The sequence below is a fragment of the Mobula birostris genome, chromosome 19 (genome assembly GCF_030028105.1).
Source record: "Mobula birostris isolate sMobBir1 chromosome 19, sMobBir1.hap1, whole genome shotgun sequence".
NCBI lineage: Eukaryota > Metazoa > Chordata > Chondrichthyes > Myliobatiformes > Myliobatidae > Mobula > Mobula birostris.
This window is the reverse complement of record NC_092388.1, coordinates 67237527-67259711: the sequence shown is the minus strand read 5'-3', so window position 1 is coordinate 67259711 and position 22185 is coordinate 67237527.

The window sequence follows — 22185 nt, the reverse complement described above, 5'->3', positions numbered from 1 at the left end:
CAATGACAGGGAGAGAAGGGACAGTGTTACAGGTAATGACAGGGAGAGAAGGAACAGTGTCGCATCTAATGACAGGAGAGCAGGGACAGTGTTACAGGTGATGACAGGGAGAGAAGGGACAGTGTTACAGGTAATGACAGGGAGAGAACGGACATTGTAATAGACAATGACGGAGAGAAGGGACAGTGTTACAGGTAATGACAGGGAGAGAAAGGACAGTGTCGCATCTAATGACAGGAGAGCAGGGACAGTGTTACAGGTAATGACAGGGAGAGAAGGGACAGTGTTACAGGTAATGACAGGGAGAGAACGGACATTGTCATAGACAATGACAGGAAGAGAAGGGATAGTGTCACAGCTAATGACATGGAGAGAAGGGTCAGTGTCACAGCTAATGAAATGGAGAGAAGGGACAGTGTCACAGCTAATGACAGGGAGAGAAGGCACAATGTCAAAGGTAATGACCGGGAGAAAAGGGATAGTGTTAAAGGTAATGACAGGAAGAGAAGTGACAGTGTTACAGGTAATGACAGGGATAGAAAGGACAGTGTCACAGACAATGAAAGGGAGGAAAGGGACAGTGTCACAGGCAATGACAGGGAGAGAAGGGAAAGTGTTACAGGTAATGACAGGAAAGAAGGGACAGTGTTACAGACAATAACAGGGAGAGAATGGACAATGTCAAAGGTAATGACCGGGAAAGAAGGCAGAGTGTTACAGACAATGACAGGCAGAGTGTTACAGACAATGACAGGCAGAGTAGGGACAGTGTCCCAGGTAATAACAGGGAGAGATGGGACAGTATTGCAGGTAATGACAGGGAGAGAAGGGACAGTGCTACAGGTAATGACAGGGAGAGAAGCGACAGTGTTACCGGTAATGACAGGAAGAGAAGGGAGAATGTCAAAGGTAATGACCGGGAGAGAAGGCACAGTGCTAGGGAGAAAATGACAGGGAGAGAAGGGACAGTGTCACAGCTAATGACAGGGATAGAAGAGACAGTATTACAGACAATTACAGGGAGAGAGGGGACTGTGTCAAAGACAATGACAGGGAGAGGAGGCACTGTGTCACAGACAATGACAGAGAGAGAAGGGACTGAGTCACAGGTAATGACAGCAGAGAAGGGACAGTGTTACAGGTAATGACAGGGAGAGAACGGACTGTGCTAAAGGTAATGACAGGAAGAGAAGGGACAGTGTCACAGACAATGACAGGGAGAGAAGGGACATGGTGACAGACAATGACAGGGAGAGAAGGGGCAGTGTCACAGACAATGACAGGGAGGGAAGGGACAGTGTTACAGGTAGTGACAGGGAGAGAACGGACAGTGTCACAGGTAATGACAGGGAGAGAAGGGACAGTGTTGCAGAAAATGACAGGTGGAGAAGGGACAGTGTTACAGGTAATGACAGGGAGAGAAGGGACAATGTTACAGGTGATGACAGGACAGAAGGGACAGTGTTACAGAAAATAACAGGGAGAGAATGGACAGTGTCACAGGTAATGACAGGAGAGAAGAGACAGTGTCACAGGTTATGATAGGGAAAGAAGTGACAGTGTTACAGGTAATGACAGGGCGAGAAGGGACAGTGTCATAGGTAATGACGGGTGAGAAGGGACAGTGTCACAGGTACTGATGGGAGAGAAGGGACAGTGTTACAGCTAATGACGGGAGAGAAGGGATTGTGTTACAGGTAATCACGGGGAGAGAAGGGACAGTGCCACAGACAATGACAGGAGAGAAGGAACAGTGTCACAGACAATGACAGGAGAGAAGGGACAGTCTCACAGCTAATGACAGGGAGGGAAGGGACAGTGCCACAGACAATGACGGGAGAGAAGGGATTGTGTTACAGGTAATCACGGGGAGAGAAGGGACAGTGCCACAGACAATGACAGGAGAGAAGGGACAGTGTCACAGGTAATGACAGGGAGAGAAGGGACAGTGTTACAGGTAACGACGGGGAGAGAAGGGAGAGTGTCACAGGTAATGACAGGGAGAGAAGGGACACTGTCACAGACAATGACAGGGAGAGAAGGGACTGTGTCAAGGGAAAGACAGAGAGAGTAGGGACAGTGTCACAGACAATTACAGGGACAGAAGGGACATTGTTACAAGTAATGACCCGAGAGAACGGACAGTGTCACAGACAATGACAGAGAGAGAAGCGACAGTATTACAGGTAATGACAGCGAGAGATGGGACTGTGTCACAGACAAAGACAGGGAGAGAAGGGACAGTGTTTCTGGTAATGACAGGGAGAGAAGGAACAGAGTCGCATCTAATGACAGGAGAGCAGGGACAGTGTTACAGGTAATGACAGGGAGAGAAGGAACAGTGTTACAGGTAATGACAGGGAGAGAACGGATAATGTCATGGACAATGACAGGGAGAGAAGGGACAGTGTTACAGGTAATGACAGGGAGAGAAGGGACAGTGTCGCATCTAATGACAGGAGAGCAGGGACAGTGTTACAGGTAATGACAGGGAGAGAAGGGACAGTGTTATAGGTAATGACAGGGAGAGAATGGACATTGTCATAGACAATGACAGGGAGAGAAGGGACAGTGTCACAAGTAATGACGGAAGAGGAAGGACAGTGTTACAGGTAATGACAGTGAGAGAAGGGACAGTGTCACAGCCAATGACATGGAGAGAAGGGACAGTGTCACACGTAATGACATGGAGAGAAGGGACAGTGTCACAGCTAATGATAGGGAGAGAAGGAACAGTGTTACAGGTAATGACAGTAGAGAAGGGACATTGTTACAGGTAATGACAGGGAGAGAAGGGACGGTGTCACGGACATTGACAGGAGAGAAGGGATAGTGTTACAGACAATTATAGGGAGAGAAGAGTCAGTGTTACAGGTAATGACAGGGAGAGAAGGGACAGTGTTACAGGTAATGACGGGGAGAGAAGGGACAGTCTCACAGCTAATGACAGGGAGGGAAAGGACAGTGTCATAGGTAATGACTGGGAGAGAAGTGACAGTTTCACAGGTACTGACAGGGAGAGAAGGGACAGTGTCACAGGTAATGACAGGGAGAGAAGGCACAGTGTTACAGAAAATCAGAGGGAGAGAAGGGACAGTGTCACAGACAATGACAGGGAGAGGAGTGATAGTGTCACAGGTAATGACAGGGAGAGCAGGTACAGTGTCACAGACAATGATAGGGAGAGAAGGGACAGTTCACAGACAAAGACAGGGAGAGATATGACAGTGTCAAGGGAATGACTGAGAGTGAAGGGACAGTGTCACAGACAATGACAGGGAGAGAAGGGACAGTGTTACAGGTAATGACAGGGAGAGAAGGGACAGTGTCGCATCTAATGACAGGAGAGCAGGGACAGTGTTACAGGTAATGACAGGGAGAGAAGGGACAGTGTTACAGGTAATGACAGGGAGAGAACGGACATTGTCATAGACAATGACAGGGAGAGAAGGGACAGTGTCACAGCTAATGACATGGAGAGAAGGGACAGTGTCACAGCTAATGATAGGGAGAGAAGGAACAGTGTTACAAGTAATGACAGAGAGAGAAGGGACAGTGTTACAAGAAATGACAGGGAGAGAAGGGACATTGTTACAAGTAATGACAGGGAGAGAAACGACAGTGTCACAGACAATGACAGGGAGAGAAGGGAGAGTGTGACAGATAATGACAGGGAGAGAAGGCACAGTGTCACAGAAAATGACAGGTGGAGAAGGGACAGTGTTGCAGGTAATTAAAGGGAGAGAAGGGACAGTGTCAAGGGAATGACAGGGAGAGAAGGGACAGTCTCACAGACAATGACAGGGAGAGAAGGGGCAGTGTCAGGGGAATGACAGAGAGTGAAGTGACAGTGTCACAGGTAATGACAGGGAGAGAAGGGACAGTGTTACAGACAATGACAGGGTGAGAAGGGACAGTGTCACTGGTAATGACAAGATAGAAGGGATAGTGTTACAGGAAATGACAGGGAGAGAACGGACAGTGTCACAGGTAATGACAGGGAGAGAAGGGACAGTGTCATAGGTAATGACGGGTGAGAAGGGACAGTGTCACAGACAATGACAGGAGAGAAGGGACAGTCTCACAGCTAATGACAGGGATGGAAGGGACAGTGTCACAGACAATGACAGGGAGAGAAGGGACTGTGTCAAGAGAAAGACAGAGAGAGTAGGGACAGTGTCACAGACAATTACAGGGACAGAAGGGACATTGTTACAAGTAATGACCCGAGAGACCGGACAGTGTCACAGACAATGACAGAGAGAGAAGCGACAGTATTACAGGTAATGACAGGGAGAGAAGGGACAGTGTCACAGACAAAGACAGGGAGAGATGGGACAGTATCAAGGGAATGACTGAGAGTGAAGGGACAGTGTCACAGACAATGACAGGGAGAGAAGGGACAGTGTTACAGGTAATGACAGGGACAGAAGGAACAGTGTCACAGATAATGATGGGTGAGAAGGGACAGTGTCACAGGTAATGACTGGAAAGAAGGGATAGTGTTACAGGTAATGACAGGAGAGAAGGGACTGTGTTACATGTAACCATGGGGTGAGCAGGGACAGTGTCACAGACAATGGCAGGAGAGAAAGGACAGTGTCACAGGCAATGACAGGGAGAGATGGGACAGTGTTACAGGTAATGACAGGGAGAGAAGGGACAGTGTCGCATCTAATGACAGGAGAGCAGGGAAAGTGTTACAGGTAATGACAGGGAGAGAAGGGACAGTGTTACAGGTAATGACAGGGAGAGAATGGACATTGTCATAGACAATGACAGAGAGAGAAGGGACAGTGTCACAAGTAATGACGGAAGAGAAGGGACAGTGTTACAGGTAATGACAGTGAGCGAAGGGACAGTGTCACAGCTAATGATAGGGAGAGAAGGAACAGTGTTACAGGTAATGACAGGAGAGAAGGGACATTGTTACAGGTAATGACAGTGAGCGAAGGGACAGTGTCACAGCTAATGATAGGGAGAGAAGGAACAGTGTTACAGGTAATGACAGGAGAGAAGGGACATTGTTACAGGTAATGACAGTGAGCGAAGGGACAGTGTCACAGCTAATGATAGGGAGAGAAGGAACAGTGTTACAGGTAAAGACAGGAGAGAAGGGACATTGTTACAGGTAATGACAGGGAGAGAAGGGACAGTGTTACAGGTAATGACAACGAGAGATGGGGCAGTGTCACAGGTAATGACGAGTGAGAAGGGACAGTGTCACAGGTAATGACAGGGCGAGAAGGGACAGTGTCATAGGTAATGACGGGTGAGAAGGGACAGCGTCACAGGTACTGACCGGAGAGAAGGGACAGTGTTACAGGTAATGATGGGAGAGAAGGGATTGTGTTACAGGTAATCACGGGGAGAGAAGGGCAGTGCCACAGACAATGACAGGAGAGAAAGGACAGTGTCACAGACAATGACAGGAGAGAAGGGACAGTGTCACAGGTAATGACAGGGAGAGAAGGGACAGTGTTAAAGGTAAGGACGGGGAGAGAAGGGACAGTGTCACAGACAATGACAGGGAGAGAAGGGACACTGTCAAGGGAAAGACAGAGAGAGTAGGGACAGTGTCACAGACAATTACAGGGACAGAAGGGACATTGTTACAAGTAATGACCCGAGAGAACGGACAGTGTCACAGACAATGACAGAGAGAAAAGCGACAGTATTACAGGTAATGACAGGGAGAGAAGGGACAGTGTCACAGACAAAGACAGGGAGAGATGGGACAGTGTCAAGGGAATGACTGAGAGTGAAGGGACAGTGTCACAGACAATGACAGGGAGAGAAGGGACAGTGTTACAGGTAATGACAGGGAGAGAAGGAACAGTGTCGCATCTAATGACAGGAGAGCAGGGACAGTGTTACAGGTGATGACAGGGAGAGAAGGGACAGTGTTACAGGTAATGACAGGGAGAGAACGGACATTGTAATAGACAATGACGGAGAGAAGGGACAGTGTTACAGGTAATGACAGGGAGAGAAAGGACAGTGTCGCATCTAATGACAGGAGAGCAGGGACAGTGTTACAGGTAATGACAGGGAGAGAAGGGACAGTGTTACAGGTAATGACAGGGAGAGAACGGACATTGTCATAGACAATGACAGGAAGAGAAGGGATAGTGTCACAGCTAATGACATGGAGAGAAGGGTCAGTGTCACAGCTAATGAAATGGAGAGAAGGGACAGTGTCACAGCTAATGATAGGGAGAGAAGGAACAGTGTTACAGATAATGACAGGAGAGAAGGGACATTGTTACAGGTAATGACAGGGAGAGAAGGGACGGTGTCACAGACATTGACAGGAGAGAAGGGATAGTGTTACAGACAATTATAGGGAGAGAAGGGTCAGTGTTACAGGTAATGACAGGGAGAGAAGGGACAGTGTTCCAGGTAATGACAGGGAAAGAAGGGACAGTGTTACAGGTAATGACAGGCGAGAAGGTACAGTGTCATAGGTAACGACGGGTGAGAAGGGACAGCGTCACAGGTACTGACGGGAGAGAAGGGACAGTGTTACAGGTAATGACGGGAGAGAAGGGATTGTGTTACAGGTAATCACGGAGAGAGAAGGGACAGTGCCACAGACAATGACAGGAGAGAAGGGACAGTGTCACAGACAATGACAGGAGAGAAGGGACAGTGTCACAGGTAATGACAGGGAGAGAAGGGACAGTGTTACAGGTAAGGACGGGGAGAGAAGGGAGAGTGTCACAACTAATGAAAGGGAGAGAAGGGACAGTGTCACAGACAATGACAGGGAGAGAAGGGACTGTGTCAAGGGAAAGACAGAGAGAGTAGGGACAGGGTCACAGACAATTACAGGGACAGAAGGGACATTGTTACAGGTAATTACCCAAGAGAAGGGACAGTGTCACAGACAATGATAGAGAGAGAAGCGACAGTATTACAGGTAATGACAGGGAGAGAAGGGACAGTGTCACAAGTACTGACAGGGAGAGAAGGGACAGTGTCACAGGGAATGACAGGGAGAAAAGGGACAGTGTCACAGACATTGACAGGAGAGAAGGGACTGTGTTACAGGTAATCACGAGGTGAGAAGGGACAGTGTCACAGACAATGGCAGGAGAGAAGGGACCGTGTCACAGACAATGACAGGAGAGAATGGACAGTTTTCCGACTAATGACAGGGAGAGAAGGGACAGTGTTATATGTATTGATAGGGGGAGAAGGGATTGTGTCACAGGTTATGACATGGAGAGAAGGGACAGTGTCACAGCTAATGACATGGAGAGAAGGGACGGTGTCACAGCTAATGACAGGGAGAGAAGGAACACTGTTACAGGTAATGAGAGGAGAGAAGGGACATTGTGACAGGTAATGACAGGGAGAGAAGGGACGGTGTCACAGACATTGACAGGAGAGAAGGGACAGTGTTACAGGTAATGACAGGGAGAGAACGGACTGTGTTATAGGTAATGACAGGGAGAGAAGGCACAGTGTCACAGACAATGACAGGGAGAGAAGGGACAGTGTTACAAGTAATGACAGAGAGAGAAGGGACAGTGTTACAAGAAATGACAGGGAGAGAAGGGACATTGTTACAAGTAATGACAGGGAGAGAAACGTCAGTGTCACAGACAATGACAGGGAGAGAAGGCACAGTGTGACAGACAATGACAGGGAGAGAAACGTCAGTGTCACAGACAATGACAGGGAGAGAAGGCACAGTGTGACAGACAATGACAGGGAGAGAAGGGACAGTGTCACAGAAAATGACAGGTGGAGAAGGGACAGTGTTGCAGGTAATTAAAGGGAGAGAAGGGACAGTGTCAAGGGAATGACAGGGAGAGAAGGGACAGTCTCACAGACAATGACAGGGAGAGTAGGGACAGTGTCAGGGGAATGACAGAGAGTGAAGTGACAGTGTCACAGGTAATGACAGGGAGAGAAGGGACAGTGTTACAGACAATGACAGGGTGAGAAGGGACAGTGTCACTGGTAATGACCAGATAGAAGGGATAGTGTTATAGGTAATGACAGGGAGAGAACGGACAGTGTCACAGGTAATGACAGGGAGAGAAGGGACATGTTACAGAAAATGACAGGAGAGAAGGGACAGTGTCACAGGCAATGACAGAGAGAGAACGGACAGTGTCACAGACAATGACAGGGAGCGAAGGGATAGTGTTACAGGTAATAACATGGAGAGAAGGCAGCGTGTCACAGACATTGACAGGCAGAGAGGAACAGTGTCACAGACAATGACAGAGAGAGAAGGGACATTGTTACAGGTAATGACACGAGAGAAGGGATAGTGTCACAGACAATGACAGAGAGAGAAAGGACAGTGATACATGTAATGATAGGGAGAGAAGGGACAGTGTCGCAGGGAATGACAGTAGAGAAGGGACAGTGTCACAGATAATGACAGGGAGAGAAGGGACAGTGTTACAGGTAATGACGGGGAGAGAAGGGACAGTCTCACAGCTAAAGACAGGGAGGGAAGGGACAGTGTCACAGGTACTGACGGGAGAGAAGAGACAGTGTTACAGGTAATGACGGGAGAGAAGGGACAGTGCCACAGACAATGACAGGAGAAAAGGGACAGTGTCACAGACAATGACAGGAGAGAAGGGACAGTGTCACAGGTAATGACAGGGAGAGAAGGGACAGTGTTACAGGTAAGGACGGGGAGAGAAGGGAGAGTATCACAGGTAATGACAGTGAGAGAAGGGACAGTGTCACAGCTAATGACATGGAGAGAAGGGACAGTGTCACAGCTAATGACAGGGAGAGAAGCGACAGTGTGACAGACAATGACAGGGAGAGAAGGGACAGTGTCACAGGTAATGACAGGGAGAGAAGGGACATGTTACAGAAAATGACAGGAGAGAAGGGACAGTGTCACAGGCAATGACAGAGAGAGAACGGAGAATGTCACAGACAATGACAGAGAGAGAAGGGTCAGTGTTACAATTAATGACAGGGAGAGAGGGACAGTGTCACAGACAATGACAGGGAGAGAAGGGACACTGTCAGGGGAATGACAGATAGAGAAGTGACAGTGTCACAGGTAATGACAGGAGAGAAGGGACAATGTTACAGACAATGACAGGGAGAGAAGGGACAGTGCCACTGGTAATCACAAGAGAGAAGGGATAGCGTTACAGGTAATGAAAGGGATTAAACGGACAGTGTCACAGGTAATGACAGGGAGAGAAGGGACAGTGTTACAGAAAATGACAGGAGAGAAGTGATAGTTTTACACGTAATGACAGGGGAGAGAAGGGACAGTGTCACAGACAATGACAGGGAGAGAAGCGACAGTGTGACAGACAATGATAGGGAGAGAAGGGACAGTGTGACAGACAATGACAGGGAGAGAAGGGACAGTGTCACAGACAATGACAGGGAGAGAAGGAACAGTGTGACAGACAATGACAGGGAGAGAAGGGACAGTGTCACAGAAAATGACAGGTGGAGAAGGGACAGTGTTGCAGGTAATTACAGGGAGAGAAGGGACTGTGTCACAGACAATGACAGAGAGAGAAAGGATAGTGTCACAGACAATGACAGGGAGAGAAGGGACATTGTTACAGGTAATGACACGAGAGAAGGGATAGTGTCACAGACAATGACAGAGAGAGAAAGGACAGTGATACAGGTAATGACGGGGAGAGAAGGGACAGTCTCACAGTTAATGACAGGGAGGGAAGGGACAGTGTCATAGGTAATGACAGGGAGAGAAGTGACAGTGTCACAGGTACTGACAGGGAGAGAAGTGACAGTGTCACAGGTACTGACAGGGAGAGAAGGGACAGTGTCACAGGTAATGACAGGGAGAGAAGGGACAGTGTTACAGAAAATGATAGGGAGAGAAGGGACAGTGTCACAGACAAAGACAGGGAGAGATGGGACAGTGTCAACGGAATGACTGAGAGTGAAGGGACAGTGTCACAGACAATGACAGGGAGAGAAGGGACAGTGTTACAGGTAATGACAGGGAGAGAAGGGACAGTGTCGCATCTAATGACAGGAGAGTAGGGACAGTGTTACAGGTAATGACAGGGAGAGAAGGGACAGTGTTACAGGTAATGACAGGGAGAGAATGGACATTGTCATAGACAATGACAGGGAGAGAAGGGACAGTGTCACAAGTAATGACGGAAGAGAAGGGACAGTGTTACAGGTAATGACAGTGAGCGAAGGGACAGTGTCACAGCTAATGATAGGGAGAGAAAGAACAGTGTTACAGGTAATGACAGGAGAGAAGGGACATTGTTACAGGTAATGACAGGGAGAGAAGGGACGGTGTCACAGACATTGACAGGAGAGAAGGGATAGTGTTATAGACAATTATAGGGAGAGAAGGGTCAGTGTTACAGGTAATGACAGGGAGAGAAGGGACAGTGTTCCAGGTAATGACAGGGAGAGAAGGGACAGTGTTACAGGTAATGACAACGAGAGATGGGGCAGTGTCACAGGTAGTGACGAGTGAGAAGGGACAGTGTCACAGGTAATGACAGGGCGAGAAGGGACAGTGTCATAGGTAATGACAGGTTAGAAGGGACAGTGTCACAGGTACTGACCGGAGAGAAGGGACAGTGTTACAGGTAATGATGGGAGAGAAGGGATTGTGTTACAGGTAATCACGGGGAGAGAAGGGCAGTGCCACAGACAATGACAGGAGAGAAAGGACAGTGTCACAGACAATGACAGGAGAGAAGGGACAGTGTCACAGGTAATGACAGGGAGAGAAGGGACAGTGTTACAGGTAAGGACGGGGAGAGAAGGGACAGTGTCACAGGTAATGACAGGGAGAGAAGGGACAGTGTCACAGACAATGACAGGGAGAGAAGGGACATTGTTACAGGTAATGACACGAGAGAAGGGATAGTGTCACAGACAATGACAGAGAGAGAAAGGACAGTGATACATGTAATGATAGGGAGAGAAGAGACAGTGTTACAGGTAATGACGGGGAGAGAAGGGACAGTCTCACAGCTAATGACAGGGAGGGAAGGGACAGTGTCATAGGTAATGACAGGGAGAGAAGTGACAGTGTCACAGGTACTGACAGGGAGAGAAGGGACAGTGTCACAGGTAATGACAGGGAGAGAAGGCACAGTGTTACAGAAAATCAGAGGGAGAGAAGGGACAGTGTCACAGACAATGACAGGGAGAGAAGTGATAGTGTCACAGGTAATGACAGGGAGAGAAGGGACAGTGTCACAGACAAAGACAGGGAGAGATGGGACAGTGTCAAAGGAATGACTGAGAGTGAAGGGACAGTGTCACAGACAATGACAGGGAGAGAAGGGACAGTGTTACAGGTAATGACAGGGAGAGAAGGGACAGTGTCGCATCTAATGACAGGAGAGCAGGGACAGTGTTACAGGTAATGACAGGAAGAGAAGGGACAGTGTTACAGGTAATGACAGGGAGAGAATGGACATTGTCATAGACAATGACAGGGAGAGAAGGGACAGTGTCACAAGTAATGACGGAAGAGGAAGGACAGTGTTACAGGTAATGACAGTGAGAGAAGGGACAGTGTCACAGCCAATGACATGGAGAGAAGGGACAGTGTCACACGTAATGACATGGAGAGAAGGGACAGTGTCACAGCTAATGATAGGGAGAGAAGGAACAGTGTTACAGGTAATGACAGTAGAGAAGGGACATTGTTACAGGTAATGACAGGGAGAGAAGGGACGGTGTTACGGACATTGACAGGAGAGAAGGGATAGTGTTACAGACAATTATAGGGAGAGAAGGGTCAGTGTTACAGGTAATGACAGGGAGAGAAGGGACAGTGTTCCAGGTAATGACAGGGAGAGAAGGGACAGTGTTACAGGTAATGACAACGAGAGATGGGGCAGTGTCACAGGTAATGACGAGTGAGAAGGGACAGTGTCACAGGTAATGACAGGGCGAGAAGGGACAGTGTCATAGGTAATGACGGGTGAGAAGGGACAGTGTCACAGGTACTGACCGGAGAGAAGGGACAGTGTTACAGGTAATGATGGGAGAGCAGGGATTGTGTTACAGGTAATCACGGGGAGAGAAGGGCAGTGCCACAGACAATGACAGGAGAGAAAGGACAGTGTCACAGAAAATGACAAGAGAGAAGGGACAGTGTCACAGGTAATGACAGGGAGAGAAGGGACAGTGTTACAGGTAAGGACGGGGAGAGAAGGGACAGTGTCACAGGTAATGACAGGGAGAGAAGGGACAGTGTCACAGCTAATGAGATGGAGAGAAGGGACGGTGTCACAGCTAATGACAGGGAGCGAAGGATCAGTGTTACAGGTAATGACAGGAGAGAAGGGACATTGTTACAGATAATGACAGGGAGAGAAGGGACAGTGTCACAGACAATGACAGGGAGAGAAGGAACAGTGTGACAGACAATGACAGGGAGAGAAGGGACAGTGTCACAGAAAACGACAGGTGGAGAAGGGACAGTGTTGCAGGTAATTACAGGGAGAGAAGGGACTGTGTCACAGACAATGACAGGGAGAGAAGGGACATTGTTACAGGTAATGACACGAGAGAAGGGATAGTGTCACAGACAATGACAGAGAGAGAAAGGACAGTGATACATGTAATGATAGGGAGAGAAGGGACAGTGTCGCAGGGAATGACAGTAGAGAAGGGACAGTGTCACAGATAATGACAGGGAGAGAAGGGACAGTGTTACAGGTAATGACGGGGAGAGAAGGGACAGTCTCACAGCTAATGACAGGGGGGGAAGGGACAGTGTCATAGGTAATGACAGGGAGAGAAGTGACAGTGTCACAGGTACTGACAGGGAGAGAAGGGACAGTGTCACAGGTAATGACAGGGAGAGAAGGGACAGTGTTACAGAAAATGATAGGGAGAGAAGGGACAGTGTCACAGACAAAGACAGGGAGAGATGGGACAGTGTCAAGGGAATGACTGAGAGTGAAGGGACAGTGTCACAGACAATGACAGGGAGAGAAGGGACAGTGTTACAGGTAATGACAGGGAGAGAAGGGACAGTGTCGCATCTAATGACAGGAGAGCAGGGACAGTGTTACAGGTAATGACAGGGAGAGAAGGGACAGTGTTACAGGTAATGACAGGGAGAGAATGGACATTGTCATAGACAATGACAGGGAGAGAAGGGACAGTGTCACAAGTAATGACGGAAGAGAAGGGACTGTGTTACAGGTAATGACAGTGAGCGAAGGGACAGTGTCACAGCTAATGATAGGGAGAGAAGGGACAGTGTTACAGGTAATGACAGGAGAGAAGGGACATTGTTACAGGTAATGACAGGGAGAGAAGGGACGGTGTCACAGACATTGACAGGAGAGAAGGGATAGTGTTACAGACAATTATAGGGAGAGAAGGGTCAGTGTTACAGGTAATGACAGGGAGAGAAGGGACAGTGTTCCAGGTAATGACAGGGAGAGAAGGGACAGTGTTACAGGTAAGGACAACGAGAGATGGGGCAGTGTCACAGGTAGTGACGAGTGAGAAGGGACAGTGTCACAGGTAATGACAGGGCGAGAAGGGACAGTGTCATAGGTAATGACGGGTGAGAAGGGACAGTGTCACAGGTACTGACCGGAGAGAAGGGACAGTGTTACAGGTAATGATGGGAGAGAAGGGATTGTGTTACAGGTAATCACGGGGAGAGAAGAGCAGTGCCACAGACAATGACAGGAGAGAAAGGACAGTGTCATAGACAATGACAGGAGAGAAGGGACAGTGTCACAGGTAATGACAGAGAGAGAAGGGACAGTGTTACAGGTAAGGACGGGGAGAGAAGGGACAGTGTCTCAGGTAATGACAGGGAGAGAAGGGACAGTGTCACAGACAATGACAGGGAGAGAAGGGACAGTGTCAAGGGAAAGACAGAGAGAGAAGGGACAGTGTCACAGACAATTACAGGGACAGAAGGGACATTGTTACAGGTAATGACCCGAGGGATGGGACAGTGTCACAGATAATGATGGGTGAGAAGGGACAGTGTCACAGGTAACGACGGGAGAGAAGGGACAGTGTTACAGGTAATGACAGGAGAGAAGGGACCGTGTTACAGGTAATCATGGGGTGAGAAGGGACAGTGTCACAGACAATGGCAGGAGAGAAGGGACAGTGTCACAGACAATGACAGGACAGAATGGACAGTGTTACGACTAATGACAGGGAGAGAAGGGACAGTGTTACATGTATTGACAGGGGGAGCAGAAACAGTTTCACAGGTAATGACAGTGAGAGAAGGGACAGTGTCACAGCTAATGACATGGAGAGAAGGGACAGTGTCACAGCTAATGACATGGAGAGAAGGGACGGTGTCACAGCTAATGACAGGGAGCGAAGGAACAGTGTTACAGGTAATGACCGGAGAGAAGGGACATTGTTACAGATAATGACAGGGAGAGAAGGGACGGTGTCACAGACAATGACAGGAGAGACGGGATAGTGTTACAGACAATTATAGGGAGAGAAGGGTCATTGTTACAGGTAATGACAGGGAGAGAAGGGACAGTGTCACAGGTACTGACGGGAGAGAAGGGACAGTGTCACAGACAATGACAGGGAGAGAGGGGACAGTGTTACAAGTAATGACAGAGAGAGAAACAACAGTGTTACAAGAAATGACAGGGAGAGAAGGGACATTGTTACAAGTAATGACGGAGAGAAACGACAGTGTCACAGACAATGACAAAGAGAGAAGGCACAGTGTCACAGACAATGACAGGGAGAGAAGGGACAGTGTCACAGAAAATGACAGGTGGAGAAGGGACAGTTTTGCAGGTAATTAAAGGGAGAGAAGGGACAGTGTCAAGGGAATGACAGGGAGAGAAGGGACAGTCTCATAGACAATGACAGGGAGAGAAGGGACAGTGTCAGGGGAATGACAGAGAGTGAAGTGACAGTGTCACAGGTAATGACAAGGAGAGAAGGGACAGTGTTACAGACAATGACAGGGTGAGAAGGGACAGTGTCACTGGTAAAGACAAGATAGAAGGGATCGTGTTACAGGAAATGACAGGGAGAGAACGGACAGTGTCACAGGTAATGACAGGGAGAGAAGGGACATGTTACAGAAAATGACAGGAGAGAAGGGACAGTGTCACAGGCAATGACAGAGAGAGAACGGACAGTCTCACAGACAATGACAGCGAGAGAATGGTCAGTGTTACAATTAATGACAGGGAGAGAAGGGACAGCGTCACAGACAATGACAGGGAGAGATGGGACACTGTCAGGGGAATAACAGATAGAGAAGTAACAGTGTCACAGGTAAAGACAGGGAGAGAAGGGACAATGTTACAGACAATGACAGGGAGAGAAGGGACAGTGCCACTGGTAATCACAAGAGAGAAGGGATAGCGTTACAGGTAATGACAGGGACAAAACGGACAGTGTCACAGGTAATGACAGGGAGAGAAGGGACAGTGTCACAGGCAATGACAGGGAGAGAAGCGACAGTGTGACAGACAATGACAGGGAGAGAAGAGACAGTGTGACAGACAATGACAGGGAGAGAAGGGAGAGTGTGACAGACAATGACAGGGAGAGAAGGGACAGTGTCACAGAAAATGACAGGTGGAGAAGGGACAGTTTTGCAGGTAATTACAGGGAGAGAAGGGACTGCGTCAAGGGAATGACAGGGAGAGAAGGGACATTGTTACAGGTAATGACACGAGAGAAGGGATAGTGTCACAGACAATGACAGAGAGAGAAAGGACAGTGATACATGTAATGATAGGGAGAGAAGGGACAGTGTTACAGGTAATGACGGGGAGAGACGGGACAGTCTCACAGCTAATGACAGGGAGGGAAGGGACAGTGTCATAGGTAATGACAGGGAGAGAAGTGACAGTGTCACAGGTACTGACAGGGAGAGAAGGCACAGTGTTACAGAAAATCAGAGGGAGAGAAGGGACAGTGTCACAGACAATGACAGGGAGAGATGGGACAGTGTCAAAGGAATGACTGAGAGTGAAGGGACAGTGTCACAGACAATGACAGGGAGAGAAGGGACAGTGTTACAGGTAATGACAGGGAGAGAAGGGACAGTGTCGCATCTAATGACAGGAGAGCAGGGACAGTGTTACAGGTAATGACAGGGAGAGAAGGGACAGTGTTACAGGTAATGACAGGGAGAGAATGGACATTGTCATAGACAATGACAGGGAGAGAAGGGACAGTGTCACAAGTAATGACGGAAGAGGAAGGACAGTGTTACAGGTAATGACAGTGAGAGAAGGGACTGTGTCACAGCCAATGACATGGAGAGAAGGGACAGTGTCACAGGTAATGACATGGAGAGAAGGGACAGTGTCACAGCTAATGATAGGGAGAGAAGGAACAGTGTTGAAGCTAATGACAGTAGAGAAGGGACATTGTTACAGGTAATGACAGGGAGAGAAGGGACGGTGTCACAGACATTGACAGGAGAGAAGGGATAGTGTTGCAGGTACTGACCGGAGAGAAGGGACAGTGTTACAGGTAATGATGGGAGAGCAGGGATTGTGTTACAGGTAATCACGAGGAGAGAAGGGCAGTGCCACAGACAATGACAGGAGAGAAAGGACAGTGTCACAGAAAATGACAGGAGAGAAGGGACAGTGTCACAGGTAATGACAGGGAGAGAAGGGACAGTATTACAGGTAAGGACGGGGAGAGAAGGGACAGTGTCACAGGTAATGACAGGGAGAGAAGGGACAGTGTCACAGCTAATGAGATGGAGAGAAGGGACGGTGTCACAGCTAATGACAGGGAGCGAAGGAACAGTGTTACAGGTAATGACAGGAGAGAAGGGACATTGTTACAGATAATGACAGGGAGAGAAGGGACAGTATCACAGACAATGACAGGGAGAGAAGGAACAGTGTGACAGACAATGACAGGGAGAGAAGGGACAGTGTCACAGAAAATGACAGGTGGAGAAGGGACAGTGTTGCAGGTAATTACAGGGTGAGAAGGGACTGTGTCACAGACAATGACAGGGAGAGAAGGGACATTGTTACAGGTAATGACACGAGAGAAGGGATAGTGTCACAGACAATGACAGAGAGAGAAAGGACAGTGATACATGTAATGATAGGGAGAGAAGGGACAGTGTCGCAGGGTATGACAGTAGAGAAGGGACAGTGTCACAGATAATGACAGGGAGAGAAGGGACAGTGTCACAGGTACTGACAGGGAGAGGAGGGACAGTGTCACAGGTAATGACAGGGAGAGAAGGGACAGTGTTACAGAAAATGATAGGGAGAGAAGGGACAGTGTCACAGACAAAGACAGGGAGAGATGGGACAGTGTCAAGGGAATGACTGAGAGTGAAGGGACAGTGTCACAGACAATGACAGGGAGAGAAGGGACAGTGTTACAGGTAATGACAGGGAGAGAATGGACAGTGTCGCATCTAATGACAGGAGAGCAGGGACAGTGTTACAGGTAATGACAGGGAGAGAAGGGACAGTGTTACAGGTAATGACAGGGAGAGAAGGGACAGTGTCACAGACAATGACAGGGAGAGAAGGGACAGTGTCAAGGGAAAGACAGAGAGAGAAGGGACAGTGTCACAGACAATTACAGGGACAGAAGGGACATTGTTACAGGTAATGACCCGAGAGATGGGACAGTGTCACAGATAATGATGGGTGAGAAGGGACAGTGTCACAGGTAACGACGGGAGAGAAGGGACAGTGTTACAGGTAATGACAGGAGAGAAGGGACCGTGTTACAGGTAATCATGGGGTTAGAAGGGACAGTGTCACAGACAATGGCAGGAGAGAAGGGACAGTGTCACAGACAATGACAGGAGAGAATGGACAGTGTTACGACTAATGACAGGGAGAGAAGGGACAGTGTTACATGTATTGACAGGGGGAGCAGAAACAGTTTCACAGGTAATGACAGTGAGAGAAGGGACAGTGTCACAGCTAATGACATGGAGAGAAGGGACAGTGTCACAGCTAATGACCTGGAGAGAAGGGACGGTGTCACAGCTAATGACATGGAGCGAAGGAACAGTGTTACAGGTAATGACCGGAGAGAAGGGACATTGTTACAGATAATGACAGGGAGCGAAGGGACAGTGTCACAGACAATGACAGGAGAGACGGGATAGTGTTACAGACAATTATAGGGAGAGAAGGGTCATTGTTACTGGTAATGACAGGGAGAGAAGGGACAGTCTCACAGCTAATGACAGGGAGGGAAGGGACAGTGTCACAGGTACTGACGGGAGAGAAGGGACAGTGTTACAGGTAATGACGGGAGAGAAGGGATTGTGTTACAGGTAATCACGGGGAGAGAAGGGACAGTGCCACAGACAATGACAGGAGGGAAGGGACAGTGTCACAGACAATGACAGGAGAGAAGGGACAGTGTCACAGGTGATGACAGGGAGAGAAGGGACAGTGTTACAGGTAAGGACGGGGAGAGAAGGGAGAGTGCCACAGGTAATGACAGGGAGAGAAGGGACAGTGTCACAGGTAAAGACAGGGAGAGAAGGGACAGTGTCGCATCTAATGACAGGAGAGCAGGGACAGTGTTACAGGTAATGACAGGGAGAGAAGGGACAGTGTCGCATCTAATGACAGGAGAGCAGGGACAGTGTTACAGGTAATGACAGGGAGAGAAGGGACAGTGTTACAGGTAATGACAGGGAGAGAATGGACATTGTCATAGACAATGACAGGGAGAGAAGGGACAGTGTCACAAGTAATGACGGAAGAGAAGGGACAGTGTTACAGGTAATGACAGTGAGAGAAGGGACAGTGTCACAGCTAATGACATGGAGAGAAGGGACAGTGTCACACGTAATGACATGGAGAGAAGGGACAGTGTCACAGCTAATGATAGGGAGAGAAGGAACAGTGTTACAGGTAATGACAGTAGAGAACGGACGTTGTTACAGGTAATGACAGGGAGAGAAGGGACGGTGTCACAGACGTTGACAGGAGAGAAGGGATAGTGTTACAGACAATTATAGGGAGAGAAGGGTCAGTGTTACAGGTAATGGCAGGGAGAGAAGGGACAGTGTTCCAGGTAATGACAGGGAGAGAAGGGACAGTGTTACAGGTAATGACAACGAGAGATGGGGCAGTGTCACAGGTAATGACGAGTGAGAAGGGACAGTGTCACAGGTAATGACAGGGCGAGAAGGGACAGTGTCATAGGTAATGACGGGTGAGAAGGTACAGTGTCACAGGTACTGACCGGAGAGAAGGGACAGTGTTACAGGTAATGATGGGAGAGAAGGGATTGTGTTACAGGTAATCACGGGGAGAGAAGGGCAGTGCCACAGACAATGACAGGACAGAAAGGACAGTGTCACAGAAAATGACAGGAGAGAAGGGACAGTGTTACAGGTAAGGACGGGGAGAGAAGGGACAGTGTCACAGGTAATGACAGGGAGAGAAGAGACAGTGTCACAGCTAATGACATGGAGAGAAGGGACAGTGTCACAGCTAATGACATGGAGAAAAGGGACGGTGTCACAGCTAATGACAGGGAGCGAAGGAACAGTGTTACAGGTAATGACAGGAGAGAAGGGACATTGTTACAGATAATGACAGGGAGAGAAGGGACAGTGTCACAGACAATGACAGGAGAGACGGGATAGTGTTACAGACAATTATAGGGACAGAAGGGTCATTGTTACAGGTAATGACAGGGAGAGAAGGGACAGTTTTCCAGGTAATGACAGGGAGTGAAGGGACAGTGTTCCAGGTAATGACAGGGAGAGAAGGGACAGTGTTCCAGTAATGACAGGGAAAGAAGGGACACTGTCACAGGTAATGACGGGTGAGAAGGGACAGTGTCACAGATACTGACGGGAGAGAAGGGACAGTGTTACAGGTAATGACGGGAGAGAAGGGATTGTGTTACAGGTAATCACGGGGAGAGAAGGGACAGTGTCAAGGGAAAGACAGAGAGAGAAGGGACAGTGTCACAGACAATTACAGGGACAGAAGGGACATTGTTACAGGTAATGACCCGAGAGATGGGACAGTGTCCCAGATAATGACAGGAGAGAAGGGACCGTGTTACAGGTAATCATGGGGTGAGAAGGGACAGTGTCACAGACAATGGCAGGAGAGAAGGGACAGTGTCACAGACAATGACAGGAGAGAATGGACAGTGTTACGACTAATGACAGGGAGAGAAGGGACAGTGTTACATGTATTGACAGGGGGAGCAGAAACAGTTTCACAGGTAATGACAGTGAGAGAAGGGACAGTGTCACAGCTAATGACATGGAGAGAAGGGACAGTGTCACAGCTAATGACATGGAGAGAAGGGACAGTGTCACAGCTAATGACATGGAGAGAAGGGACGGTGTCACAGCTAATGACATGGAGCGAAGGAACAGTGTTACAGGTAATGACCGGAGAGAAGGGACATTGTTACAGATAATGACAGGGAGAGAAGGGACAGTGTCACAGACAATGACAGGAGAGACGGGATAGTGTTACAGACAATTATAGGGAGAGAAGGGTCATTGTTACAGGTAATGACAGGGAGAGAAGGGACAGTCTCACAGCTAATGACAGGGAGGGAAGGGACAGTGTCACAGGTACTGACGGGAGAGAAGGGACAGTGTTACAGGTAATGACGGGAGAGAAGGGATTGTGTTACAGGTAATCACGGGGAGAGAAGGGACAGTGCCACAGACAATGACAGGAGGGAAGGGACAGTGTCACAGACAATGACAGGAGAGAAGGGACAGTGTCACAGGTGATGACAGGAGAGCAGGGACAGTGTTACAGGTAATGACAGGGAGAGAAGGGACAGTGTCGCATCTAATGACAGGAGAGCAGGGACAGTGTTACAGGTAATGACAGGGAGAGAAGGGACAGTGTTACAGGTAATGACAGGGAGAGAATGGACATTGCCATAGACAATGACAGGGAGAGAAGGGACAGTGTCACAAGTAATGACGGAAGAGAAGGGACAGTGTTACAGGTAATGACAGTGAGAGAAGGGACAGTGTCACAGCTAATGACATGGAGAGAAGGGACAGTGTCACAGGTAATGACAGGGAGAGAAGAGACAGTGTCACAGCTAATGACATGGAGAGAAGGGACAGTGTCACAGCTAATGACATGGAGAAAAGGGACGGTGTCACAGCTAATGACAGGGAGCGAAGGAACAGTGTTACAGGTAATGACAGGAGAGAAGGGACATTGTTACAGATAATGACAGGGAGAGAAGGGACAGTGTCACAGACAATGACAGGAGAGACGGGATAGTGTTACAGACAATTATAGGGACAGAAGGGTCATTGTTACAGGTAATGACAGGGAGAGAAGGGACAGTTTTCCAGGTAATGACAGGGAGTGAAGGGACAGTGTTCCAGGTAATGACAGGGAGAGAAGGGACAGTGTTCCAGTAATGACAGGGAAAGAAGGGACACTGTCACAGGTAATGACGGGTGAGAAGGGACAGTGTCACAGATACTGACGGGAGAGAAGGGACAGTGTTACAGGTAATGACGGGAGAGAAGGGATTGTGTTACAGGTAATCACGGGGAGAGAAGGGACAGTGTCAAGGGAAAGACAGAGAGAGAAGGGACAGTGTCACAGACAATTACAGGGACAGAAGGGACATTGTTACAGGTAATGACCCGAGAGATGGGACAGTGTCCCAGATAATGATGGGTGAGAAGGGACAGTGTCACAGGTAACGACGGGAGAGAAGGGACAGTGTTACAGGTAATGACAGGAGAGAAGGGACCGTGTTACAGGTAATCATGGGGTGAGAAGGGACAGTGTCACAGACAATGGCAGGAGAGAAGGGACAGTGTCACAGACAATGACAGGAGAGAATGGACAGTGTTACGACTAATGACAGGGAGAGAAGGGACAGTGTTACATGTATTGACAGGGGGAGCAGAAACAGTTTCACAGGTAATGACAGTGAGAGAAGGGACAGTGTCACAGCTAATGACATGGAGAGAAGGGACAGTGTCACAGCTAATGACATGGAGAGAAGGGACGGTGTCACAGCTAATGACATGGAGCGAAGGAACAGTGTTACAGGTAATGACCGGAGAGAAGGGACATTGTTACAGATAATGACAGGGAGAGAAGGGACAGTGTCACAGACAATGACAGGAGAGACGGGATAGTGTTACAGTACAATTATAGGGAGAGAAGGGTCATTGTTACAGGTAATGACAGGGAGAGAAGGGACAGTCTCACAGCTAATGACAGG